The sequence below is a fragment of the Phasianus colchicus genome, chromosome 4 (assembly GCF_987193195.1).
Source record: "Phasianus colchicus chromosome 4, bPhaCol1.hap1.1, whole genome shotgun sequence".
In the NCBI taxonomy this organism is placed as follows: domain Eukaryota; kingdom Metazoa; phylum Chordata; class Aves; order Galliformes; family Phasianidae; genus Phasianus; species Phasianus colchicus.
The window spans coordinates 45,505,468-45,517,837 of NC_143439.1; the positions used below are offsets into that span (position 1 = coordinate 45,505,468).

At 34.4% G+C, this 12,370-nt stretch overlaps 1 protein-coding gene across 4 annotated transcripts in view; it reads left to right on the forward strand.

The window, feature by feature from the left end:
* SGCZ (sarcoglycan zeta) overlaps positions 1 to 12,370 on the forward strand; it is a 350,955-nt gene that overhangs the window by 186,049 nt on the left and 152,536 nt on the right. Inside the window, exon 1 of one of the 4 annotated variants that reach the window (XM_090139398.1) lies at positions 6,180 to 6,271. The exons of the other annotated variants lie outside the window; for them this stretch is intronic. The gene's annotated coding sequence lies outside the window, so the exon portion shown is untranslated. Of the gene's footprint in view, positions 1 to 6,179; positions 6,272 to 12,370 lie in introns of those variants that run through there. 4 annotated transcript variants of the gene reach the window in all.

The following is a 12,370-nucleotide window of genomic DNA, read 5'->3' on the forward strand; positions in this document are numbered from 1 at the left end:
GTGGACATACCTCATCATTTATTTCAAAACAGCTGTTGTTTAAATATCAAATCCATAGTAAATGTCAAGTTGTAGGAAATGACGATTCCTTCTCAACATCTTTCCTAAGTGATTCCCTTTGTTTTATTTGCTTTTGTTTTTTGCATTTAACACTAAGCTGATGATTTCAGAGAAATACTGCTAATGTCTTCTAGATCCCTTTCTTTTGTTTTAGCTCTTGATTGTGAGTTCATAGTTATTTAGGCATAGTTTAGAGTGACCTTCCCATCAGTGCATGAGTTTATCAGTTCCAAAAGCTGCATGCTACAATGTTGTCCACTCACTTGATTTCAGGCAGTCTTCAGGAGTTACCGCATTACCCAGAAGATCTCAGTATCATTTGCAGATACAGACTGCAAAGCATACTGCCTTCTCCATGTCATTTGGAAGTCAGTGAATGAAACTAGTACCAATCCTTACCAAAAACATTTCCTTCATCTTTTGGAACTTTTCTGTGGAAACTTCATAGTGCCTTTCTGAAAATCCGAAGAAGTTTTGCTCACTGTTTCCCCTTATCCATGTCCCTGCCCATTGCTTCCTTGAACATTCAGCAGTTTTCTTAGCTAGGATTTTCCTCTGGAGAAGTTGGCTGACTCTTTCCAACAGACCATGCTCAGTGATGACTTTTAAGAGCTTGCCAGGAATAGAAGTTGTGCTCAATGGTTTGTTATTGCTTAAATCACTTTCCTGGAAAGAAATTATTTTCTTTAATCAGTGGGGGTTACACTGACAATCTGTTGCAGCCAAGCTGCCACACATTTCTGCAGTGACACCACAGATCTTTGCCAGAAGTACCGCATTTTCTGACTGATTCTCTTAACTGAAGACTATTCAGTCCAGGTGACTTACTGACATCCAATTCATTGATCTAAGTTCTGTCAAAAATTCTGTTAACATGTTTCCTTTATTTTGTGAACGTGTGCATGTGTATATGCATTATCTTAATAGATTATGCTTGGATTTTAGATGTATGTATCCATGGTTCAGTATCAAATTTTTTACTTCACAATGGATGGGATATCTACTTCATTCTTTTTTGTTGTCTTCCAAATCTGTGTAAGTGCATATCAGTTTTGGAAAGTATAAGGAACTGACTGTTTTTTTGTTTTTTTGTGGGTGTTTTTTTTTGTTTTGTTTTTTTTTTTGTTGTTGTTGTTGTTTTGTAGAAAATGCCAAGAAACTTTAGTGTTTAGGTAAAAATTGAAATGCAGTGTTTAAATTTCAAAATATATTTTCTTATGGTAGTTGTTTAATGGAGAAAATTGCAGAGAACATGGTTTATCCTTCTGACGAATAATTTGTTTTAATTCTATATTACATTTAAATTTCAAAGCTTTTTAAAATTAAGCATTGATTAAATAATGGTAATTTTGAAATTAATGCAAGAAAAAATTAACTTAAACTTTGTATAGCTTTCAAAAGCATTTTGGATTAGTACTGTTCTTGGAGTTGTAAAACTTAGAGTTCTGTGCAATGGTTGACACTGTGCTGGTTTTTTTTGTTTGTTTGTTTGCTTTGCCCCCACCCCAAGCTTGCTGATCATACTAAAGTGAAAATAAGTATTGGGTATAGTGGCCTAAAATGCTTATTTTACCATTCTGTTTAAAGTTGCAGGTTGTACCAAAGATGAAGAGGGAGAAATCATAAATTATTTAAGTTCCCTTTATAACAGTACTTGCCATATAGCTTTCTAAAAACTTGAACATGTCTGAAATGTTAACAGTATTAAAATGGAGCATAAATTAAAAGTTTGTTTTTACTAATGGCAGGAGGCAATTTGGCAGTCAAATACAATACAACACAACACAATTATTCAAGCAAGCAAATACTAATATGACTAGAAAGAAATGCATTGCCTTTCATGTTTCCCTTTGAAGATTACTTCAGAAAACTTAGAATAAGGAAATGTTTGGTGTGCAGTAAGTACCACATGACAGAAGAATAGAATAAAACACTTCTTAAAAGTACTGTTGGAAATTCTGAATTTCCTAAATCAAGGCATTATGTGACATATATCGCCATTCAGTTTTTCCTCATCAACTGTGTTAGATTTCATTTAAAAATGGAATTTCATTTAAGAATAATTGAATGTGGCACCAGCAGATCTGTATGGCTACAAGTAATGATGCATTCTTTTGTGGCTTCAGGAACTAAATCGTACTTCACACACTACCTAAAAAAATGACTTTACAATGCAGTTTAATTTAAAAATAACCAAAGCTCCCACTTTGAAATCTTCCTGCAAGAAGTATAAAGGGACAGGAGTTAATATTATACTGCAAAGGAGTTACGCTCTTAGCTCACGTAGCTCTTTTCTTAATTTCTTTATTCTTGTTGTTAGAAATAAATATAAGAATAAATCATCTTCAAAAAAAGGCATCTACAAATTGAAAAGATGATAGTATTAGAAAGGATATTAAAAAAAAAAAAAAAAGGATTTTTATTTTAACAGAAAAATTAATTGTAAAGCCTTAGAATCATAGAATGTTTGTGCTGGACAGAGCCTAAAAGATCGTATAGTTCCATCCTCCATGCCATGGACTGGTTGCTACCCTCCAGAGCAGGCTGTTCAGGGCTTTGTCCAATGTTGACTGGAATGCCTTCAGGGATGGGATGTCTATAACTTCTCTGAGCAGCCTCTTCCAGTGCCACACCCTGCTCATAGTGAAGAATTTCTTCCTTCTATCCAATCTAAACCTTCACTCTTTTAGTTAAAAGCCATTATCTTTTGTGCTATCCCTACGCTCTCTGATAAAGCCTTCCTCCCCATCTTTGCTGTAGGACCCTTTAGGTACTGGAGGGTAACATTTTACAGCAATTTTCTTCCACTAATGCCTTTATTTATAACCTATTACATAATCTTAACTGTTTACTTTCAAGTACAAATATTTCAAAGCCATATATCAGGATAGCTTAAAAATACTATAGTAACACTGCACTGTATATCATTACTTTCTTTTCTGAACAAATTCTATGTATTTAATATAGCGTATGTATCTTGCAGTTGTATTTTCAGTTGTGAAGGAAAAAAATTTAAAATATGTGACACTCTCTTGTGTTGAAGACCTTAGGAAAGTTTGTACTGCTATAGAAGGGTTTACTCCGAGAATGAAAAGCTCTCTGCAGAAGTAAGGAGTATAGGCTACCATTGCAAAGGCTCTTACAGGATTAGCGTCAAATTTCTTCTCCTTTTTTCCCCACTGTGTTATCTTCACTTATTTCAGATAGTGTAAAGCACTCTGCCATCTTGCCAGGAAGCGTTGGCAGCAATAGTTATGTAGAATAGAATATTGTCAGAACAAAAACGTTTTTAATGAGCTGCTTTTAGAAAACTCTATGCTTTTGTTCTTGTGTGGCTGGTGTAATATGTTATATGTAAGAACAGATAATTGAAAATGAAAATAAATTATTGTGCTAACCAATTTCTGTTCAGGGAAATTCTGATGTAGTATGTATTTTAGAAATGGGCAATTAATTGCGTAACTTGTTTTATTATATGCACTATGGATGGCAGTTTCAAACGTAGTCATTAATAAAATTCCACCATTTCTACAATTTAACTTAGGTTAACAGGAATTTTAGTAGATTTCATTTACTCATTGGAAATTTTCTGTTCATATGACAAAGGCAATGAGAACAGTATGACTAAGAAGGGATGGAACGGGCATATGTTGTTTGAGAGTTTAAGTAACCTTCTTCCCTCTTGCCAGTAATATGTACTGAGACTGATCTTGCACTTGCCTAACTTACATCTTTCAGAACCAGAGAGATTTAGAAAATACTTGTTTGTTCCTACCATCTATTTTTGCATCAAGCTTAGGTAGAAAGTTGTAGAGACTTTAGAAGTCTTCCTATCTAGCAACTCTAAGCTATACTTTCAGATAACACTTTTTCTGTTTTATTTTGAGATATGTATTAACAGAAAAAAAATGTTTTAATTGCAATACTATGATAATGTTATTCAATTTTAAAGCAAAGCAATTACTGTGTAAAAATATTGGTATCTGTTTTCAAACTAATACAGGTCATTAGTTATAAGTTCAGAAGCAGTGTTAAAAATAATTCAGTTCATAGAATGGTGGCTTATCCACAGTAATACCATCATAGTCAGCTTTCTGAGATCTCCCCAAGAGCTTTCATGAGTTGACTGTCCATAGTTCAAGCTGGATTGTATAGAAGACGACAGAACACTGCAAAGGAGAGAGTGCAGTGCAGTGCTAACTTCACTACTTGAGCCTACCGTAAACACTCAGACTGAAGTCTGTGTTTATTGCATGTTATATGCACTTTGTGCTATTTATTTTGTGAATAAAACATGGTGATTTCTGATAATGTATGGGTTGGACTGAAAGTAATACCTCCTATTTATCTCAATGAAAACTACAACAGATAAAGAGAATACATTCCCAGCTACAAAACACTGTCTGTCCACATACTCACCACCGTTATCTATGCATTTTCACCAGCAATGAACAAGAGTCTGCATGCCATGCTTGTAAAAATCTGAAGCACCATCCAAAACATGGCTTGTATTTCAACAGTGGTGACAGCAACATGAAACATACCATTCACTGTGTTCACATCCACTGTTTGTTCTCCATACACATCCACCTAGCATCAGTGCATATCAGTGGGTGCCATCTTTTTCACATGGGCGAATTCATTGACACATCTTTTCTTTATACAAATTCCCATGTCAGACACCATTTAATTGAACTGCCCCTTTGCTGCCATCTATGATATTGCAACATAAGCTAGCAGTATTCTCTTGATCCTAAAACAAAAGCTAGAAATTATTTGTAGACAGTAATCAGAATCAGAAATATAGGGAAATTTTTTTAGTATGCAAAATTTAATTTTGACTATAAGTTTTTTTTTTTTTTTCACTACAAAAGGAACTATTCTGAACATTTTTTTTTATTTAGAGATATGGTTCCTTGATGAAAGCATAAATGAATTATAGGAAGTTGATCAAATTGGAGATTCTTTTCTGTTCCCACCATACTTCAATCATCTTGTTTTTTTGCTGCACTTAAAATGTTAATAATTCCTATTGAGATGCTATTGAGAATGTTCATGATTGACTCTTAATTACTGTCAAACTTAAACTAGCTAAATAAACTTTGAAGAGTAACATTAAGTTGTTTTTATCTGAAGAAAACTAGTGAAGCTTTTGCTTATGGATAAGACAAGTAAAATAAAGTGATAAACTGTTGAAGAATCATCTTCCTTTTTATTTGTTTATTTTGTATTTTGTTGTGTTGCTGCCAATTTTAGCTGCCTCTAGAAGTTTTATGAATGTTCTGTATCATACTCAGTAAGAGTTGCTTTTTGCTTTGAAAGCCACAGCTCATTCCTAGGTTATACTAAGGTTTTTTTCTGTTGATGGTTCCTCAAAATACACAGAGAATTTGCTTAATCTTGTTAGTTTTAACAGTGAATAATTGGCTTATCTCCCAGTTTGTTTACTGTAAAATTAGTTGCTTTTTTTTTTTTTTTTTTTTTTTTTAATCTTTGGTTGTCTCTTCTTTTTTAGTACTTTTCTTCTTTCCATATAATCTTCCCTTGCATAACTACATTGATTGTATCATGTGAATATTCCTAACTGCTTGTTCAGTTTTGCCTTTGTCCATGGACATCTAATTACTTACAAATTCCAGTATGAATCACTTGTGGGGCTAGAACAGACTGCTTGAGGACATCTGCATGTTTTTCTGTCTTTTTATAGTTGTTAGCTATCTTTCAAACTAGTATCTTCAAAATTTTCTTTTTTTTTTTTCTTTTTTTTTTTTTCTGTCTTCTAAACCATTAGGAGTTTGACTTTTTGCTGTGACTAATTTCCTTTAAATATTCTGTTTTTGTGAATTTACTGACTAATGACATCTGAGTACTCCAGCTAATCAGTGTTTCATCTTTGTCAGTTTTCCGTTTTGCTGACCGTACCTTCTTGCAGTGTACAGCTGCACATTGGCTATTCATAAAGCTGGTTCAATGTAGTTCTAGAGTTTCCTCCCTTCTTACAGCTGTGCTTGCTAGTACCTCACAAGACCAAATGGAGCAGTTGCTGGATACTGCTTCAGTATCTCCTCAGTTTTTTTTAGAAAAGAAAAATAACTTCTTTTGTTTCATTACAGTCAGTCTTCTCTTCATCAAGCTATACTGAGTTGTAGTCTTTGCATGCCAGGAGAACACACTCTATGTGGAATGAGTCTCATTATTTAGTCGCAGGAAAGTAAGTAAAAATCTCTACCTGCATTACTGTTTCAGAAAACTGCCTGCCTCTCTGTTTTTTAACAGCCACGTGCATTTTTATGTTTCATATTCTGTCCTAGTGTTTCTAGTTTCAGAGCTACATGGTGTTATGCTTCTCTGAGAGCAGCAGTTGCAGTGAATGCAAATAAAATTGTTTCTTGTTCCTGGAGTGAGACTTACCCAAAGAATTACGTTCCCTGGAATCTTCCCATGTGTTGAGTCAAGCATGAAGTGGACATGTGTGTGGAAGGTTTTGTCATGTGTTTTTATTATACCAATAAATCATCAGTTTTTCTTATTCTGTATTTTTCATGTGTATATAATGTGCTTCTTTTTACTGCCTCTCTCCCCTCACTTCCTGCTTATACCAGTTTCTTTCAGTGGCCATTTTGGAGTTAAGAATCTCTAATTTGCCTTGACTTCTCTGCTTCCTCTCAGTTTTTATCTAGATATTTCTTTTACACCTTCAATTTTGCCCACACAGTTGTTGTTGGAAAATATGGAATTTAATTGGCTAATAATTCACCTCAGGAAAGCAACTGTTTCTTGTTCAGAACACTTTAGGAGCATTGTTGATTAAGTTTGAATAGCCAAGGGAAGGAAAAAGGTCAGAAATACCAAATGTCAAGATAGGTGTAAAATTGAAAGTAATGTGAACTTTTTGCCTTGTTCCCTTCTGCTCATCTCTTCATACTATTTCTTCATTTTTTTTTGTTACGTATATCAAAATTTATGGATGTACAACCCATATTTTATGCTGTGTTGAACAATATATATTTACGTTGTGATATATTCTGTATAAGCTGTATTCATACATGGATATTCTTACTGACTTGATTGAAAGTACCATCTACTTCATTAATCTGTCTTCAGGGATGCTGATAGTTCATGTAGAGCAAAGACTATAAGATTAAGGAAAATATGTTGGATATTGGTCTTAATTGTTTTTTTTCTGACAAATTCAGTACAGCATGTTATTATTTAGAAATGTTTCAAATCACAGAGTAGTGGGGAAAGTATGATTCTGTTCATTTCGGATTATTTATTCTTTCTAACATGCTGTGAATTTCATTGAGCAATGAATATTACAATTAAATGCGTTAAATACAGAACAGCTATAAATGTTCCTACTAAATGATAGTGGTAATAGAACCAGCTCATTTGCATCCATTTTTGTGAAGTGATGATTTTATTGGAGGACAATATTCAAGATGGAAACAGTTATTGTCCTTACATAGACAATTATTCCAATAAACTGTTTAGTGAGGACAGACATCGTAGGGAGAAAATTGCATACCTCAGCTGCTGTCCTCTCTGTGGCTGTAATGAAGTCTCTGTGGTAATCTAATTCCATTGACTTAGCAAAAAAATAAAAGGAATTTTAATTGACAACATAAAGCAAAGCAAATTGTCACTATAGACATGCTGGATAAAGCCTTGTTGATACTGATGTCATTTTTTTTTTTTTTTTTTTTTTTTTTTTCTGGCCAAGAAGACAAAACAAGATTTTTGTGAGTTATTAAGCTTTAAAAGTAATCACTTGAATTTATATGTAGATTTATGGTGAAGATCTGTTTTATCTGAATGTTCATTCTTTTAGATTTTTTTATCGAGAGCTAAGGGATTTTCAGTTATTTTGCTTAAGGAGCATGATTTGAGAGTTTTGACTGGAAGTCCATCTCCATTTTTGAATGTGCCTGGACCAAAAATTTATGGTTGAACAAATACGCATCAAATTCAAAAAGTACAATCTTTATGTCCCTTGGATTTGGCATCACTTCCTTGTAGAACTAAACAGGACATCCAATGTAGTTAATCTGGAAGTAAACTTTTTCTGATAGAAACTGAATCATAGAATCACAAGGTTGGAAACAACCTATAAGATCATCTAGTCCAACTGTCTTCACATTACCACTGCTACCACAAGCTACTAAACCAGATCTCGCAGCTCCTCATCCAGACACCTCTTGAACACCGCCAGGGATGGTGACTCCACCACCTCCCTGGGCAGGCCACTCCAGTGCCTGATCACTCTCTGAGAGAAAAAGTTTTTCCTCATGTCTAACCTAAGCTTCCTCTGATACAATTTGCAGCCATTTCTCCGGGTCCTGCTCATTGCCTGGGAGAAGAGGCCAAACCCTTCTTCACCACAACATCCCTTCGGGGAAGTTGTAGAGTGCAATGAGGTCTCCCCTGAGCCTCCTCTTCTCCAGACTAAACAATCCCAGCTGAAGATTGGGTGAAACCTCTCGTGAATCATCTTTCACTGTAATGCAGTATTGATATGGATGTGGAATTGACTTAGTCAATATAAAATATGAAACATAAAATATTTCCAAAAGAACTTTGAGTCGTCCATAATACTTAACTGGAGGATGTATGTAATGTCAAGACTTTCTTCTCAGTGATCAGGACATGAAGAGAATCATTGTAAGATTAAGGTGTTTTTTAAAGAGATGGTGTGTATCTGCATCTCAAGTGGGAGTATTATTAAATAGAAGATAGAACATGAGCCAGCAATGTGCCATTGTCCCAAAGAAGGCTAATGGTATCCTGGACTGTATTAGGCAAAGTATTGGCAGTTGAGAGAGGTGATCCTTCCCCTGAGGGAAGTCTCAGCTGAGTGAGACTACTCCTGGAGTGCTGGGTCATCTGCTTCAGGGGTCCTTAGTAGAGGGATGATCTGAAATTACTGGACAGACTTCAATAAAGGGCCATGAAGAGATGATAGGCATGGAGCATCTCTCCTATCAGGAATGATTCAGAGAGCTGAGACTGTTTATCTTGGAACAGAGAAGGCTTGAGGGAGATCCTATTCATATATGTGAATACCTGGATGAAAACTGCAAAGAAGACCAAATGAAGCTCTTTTCAGTGGTGCCTAATGAGAGAGCAAAGAGCAGTGGGCACAAACTGAAACATGGAAGGTTCCCTTTGAACAACAGAAAATACTTTTTGACTGTGATGGAATAACCAATGGAATAAGGTTACCCAGATATGTTGTAACATTCATCTTTTGGGTTATTTTAAGGTTTTTGGACATGATGGATGTACCTCCAGATGGACCATTCTAATTTCAACCATTCTGTTGTTCTGGGACATATTCTATTGTGGTTTTCAGGAAGATCACACTCTCTAAATCCTTCTGTGCTTTTGTAAAAGTTGTTTGTAATTGATCCTGATGAACAAGAACAAAGAAATACAAAACAAAAGAAAGAGTAATGCTGATAAATATAAAATTGTCTATCAGGATAACAAGAATTTACAATATTACGTTTTGTAAGTGATATGTACAAAACTGATGTGACTATTACCGTATGGAACCAACCATTCATGTCCCAGATGGACTGTTTATATTTGGATCAGTTGCTGACATACTTTTGGGTACCTTTAGGATCTCCTGAATATCTGATAGATTTTGCAAATCTTTCCAAAGGAAGTTGCTCTCTCCTTCCAATATTTAGCTCCCTAGGAGTGCAGTTGTACTGTCTTGTCAGTCTATTCACAATTTTTAGTATGATCCCCAATAACCATAATGATTATCATCCTGTTCTATTTTTTGTGGATTTTTTTAAAGATATCAATTGTAGTATACCAGTCTTGTAGAAGAAACGTATTAGTTTCTTCAACATGTTCTGAAAGTGACAGCAAGAGCTCCCTATATAGATCTTAGAGATTCAGAAAGCTTTATAAGGAAATCCATTCTACTGTTTGTAAAGACTTTTCCAGAAATTCAAGCCGCTTTCTTATCACCTTCTTATTTAGTATTTAATATATATCTTATTGCTTACATCCGACTCTCAATTTTAGTGTTAGAGTTGGGTGTACGCATACTAAGTATTTGTGTATTTACTGTTTAATAAATGTTACAGTATATTTTTCACTATATATGGTCAACTTCCAGATGAAATCTGTAAAGAAAAAAATGAAGTAATATTTCAATTGTAATCTTAGTTAATGTCTCATATTGGTAGAGTGGAAACAATGGATGACAGGCTGTAGAGTAACAAAAAGGGAGAGGTGGACACATCATGAATTGGTGATCATAAGCTATGTCACTGTCAGGGTGAGTGGGAAGAGCCAGCTGGTTCTGATAAATTTGTCTATATGATGTCCTGAGTTGTGGCAGATTAAGCAATCTGCTTTTGGTGTCTTTTTTCCTCTCTCAACTCTGATGTGTAGATTTTTCCCTGCTAACTCTATGATATACCTTTTTTTTCCTTCTCTTCCCTTCTCAAGTTATCTGATTGCTAATACATTCCTTACAACAGCATAACATGACTTGATCCAGTCATAGTGTTGTACTATACTTGTGTATTTTATAGTTCCTGTAAAGACTTTTCATCATGTCCATGAATTAAGAAAATAACACAGAGAATTAATCAGTAGTGGAGTTACTTCAAACCAGTCATGTGACTGGCTACAGTTACAGTAATTGAGGTAACAAAATTCATACTGGTTTTTAGCATTTTACTGCATGGTATGAGTTGCCAACAGTTTTGGGTTTGTATATGTCAAATCAGATACTCACTAAATGTAGCTAAATAATTGGTGTGATAATATTTTTTGAGATACAGAAGCTGCTCGTAGTTTTAATAAACATTTCAATTTATAATAAAAGTATTAAATAATTCCTAGAGATGCTCTTCTTGATATGCTTGTGCTGGTAATTCCTGTTAAAAAAATATCATATAAATTTGATTTCTCAAAAGAATCAAAATGTAAGAGATGTCATGCTTTATTTTTGTTTCAAATGTACATATAGCAAATAAAATGTGTTGGAATTCCTAATGTAGAATGTTCTGAAAATGTTGGAAGCTGTATAGAAAGGACAAAAGAAAGGAAAAGGAATGGAAAGGGGAAAGGAAGATGGAATAATTTTATCAGTCATTCAACATATTTGTCAGTGTCTGGTGACATTTCATCTCCTGTTTTATTGGGAGTTTATCAAATGGATAAATTCCACTGCTTTCGATAAAAGCAGTTTTCACTAAAAATTTCAAACTAGTTCTGATCATTCTACTGATGTTTCAAACATTCAGTATCATTGTTAATTCAGTTCTACACCCTTGAGAATGCAGACAGGCTTTTTAAAACACTTTTTAACCTGCTACTCAATAATTCTTTTCTCAAAGATAGGAGTATAAAGGCTTGTTTAATAGGAAGGACTGCCAAGTGAATTCTGTTAACTGACACTAGTAGAAAATCTGGGTCAGATTAGAGAACTTTCTGTCTCTTAAGTAATCCAAATTACAGCATTTGCTGTGGGGTTTGTGGAACTCTTGAGATGTTCAACTTAGGCTTCTCAGAAAACTAAAAGGAAATAGAGAACATGAACTAGAAGAATTAATTTTAGACCAGCTCTGTTTGCAGTGACCTCAAATTTATATTGCCTCAACAATAAAAACAACAAAACAAAACACAGAAAGCCAAATTGAATGACAGTGGAATGAGTGTTAAATAATTCAGTCCTTCAGTTTTTTTTACAGATTTAACTTGTCCATAGGAAGGTTTTTTCCTCTCCCTCCTGAGCTTGTACTCACGTGCAATAATGCTGACAGATCTTGTTAGTAAATAGCTATACACAGTTGAAAAACAAATTTGAAATGGAATCCCGGAGTATGAAAGAAGAATGCTTGTTTCAGTTCTGAAAAACATTATCATCCTTGCAAATCATTTATAAACAACTTTTTCTTTCCACCTGCCTTCCCCCATTCTCACAGAGACACCAGTATTTTATTAGATTGCCTGATTTACAAACAGGCATACATCATATGAACATTTGTAAATTCTCTAATAACCTCTGCTGTCTCTGTTAAGTGGCTCTTTGGCACCCCATCTCTACAGTTTAAGATTATTCTATCCAAATATGTCTTTTACTCCTCCTCCTCTGTATTTTTCACTTCATGAGCAAAATAACAAAAAAACAGCTTTCAGTGTTTGTATTTTTGAGTGACTTTTTCAAAAATTCAGGATGAATGGAATCTGTGATGGTTTAGAGTGTATGTTGAGCTGATTTGAGAGCTGGAAGTTCTTTTTTGACCTCAAAAAAGAAAAAAATGATATGGCTTTATTCTCA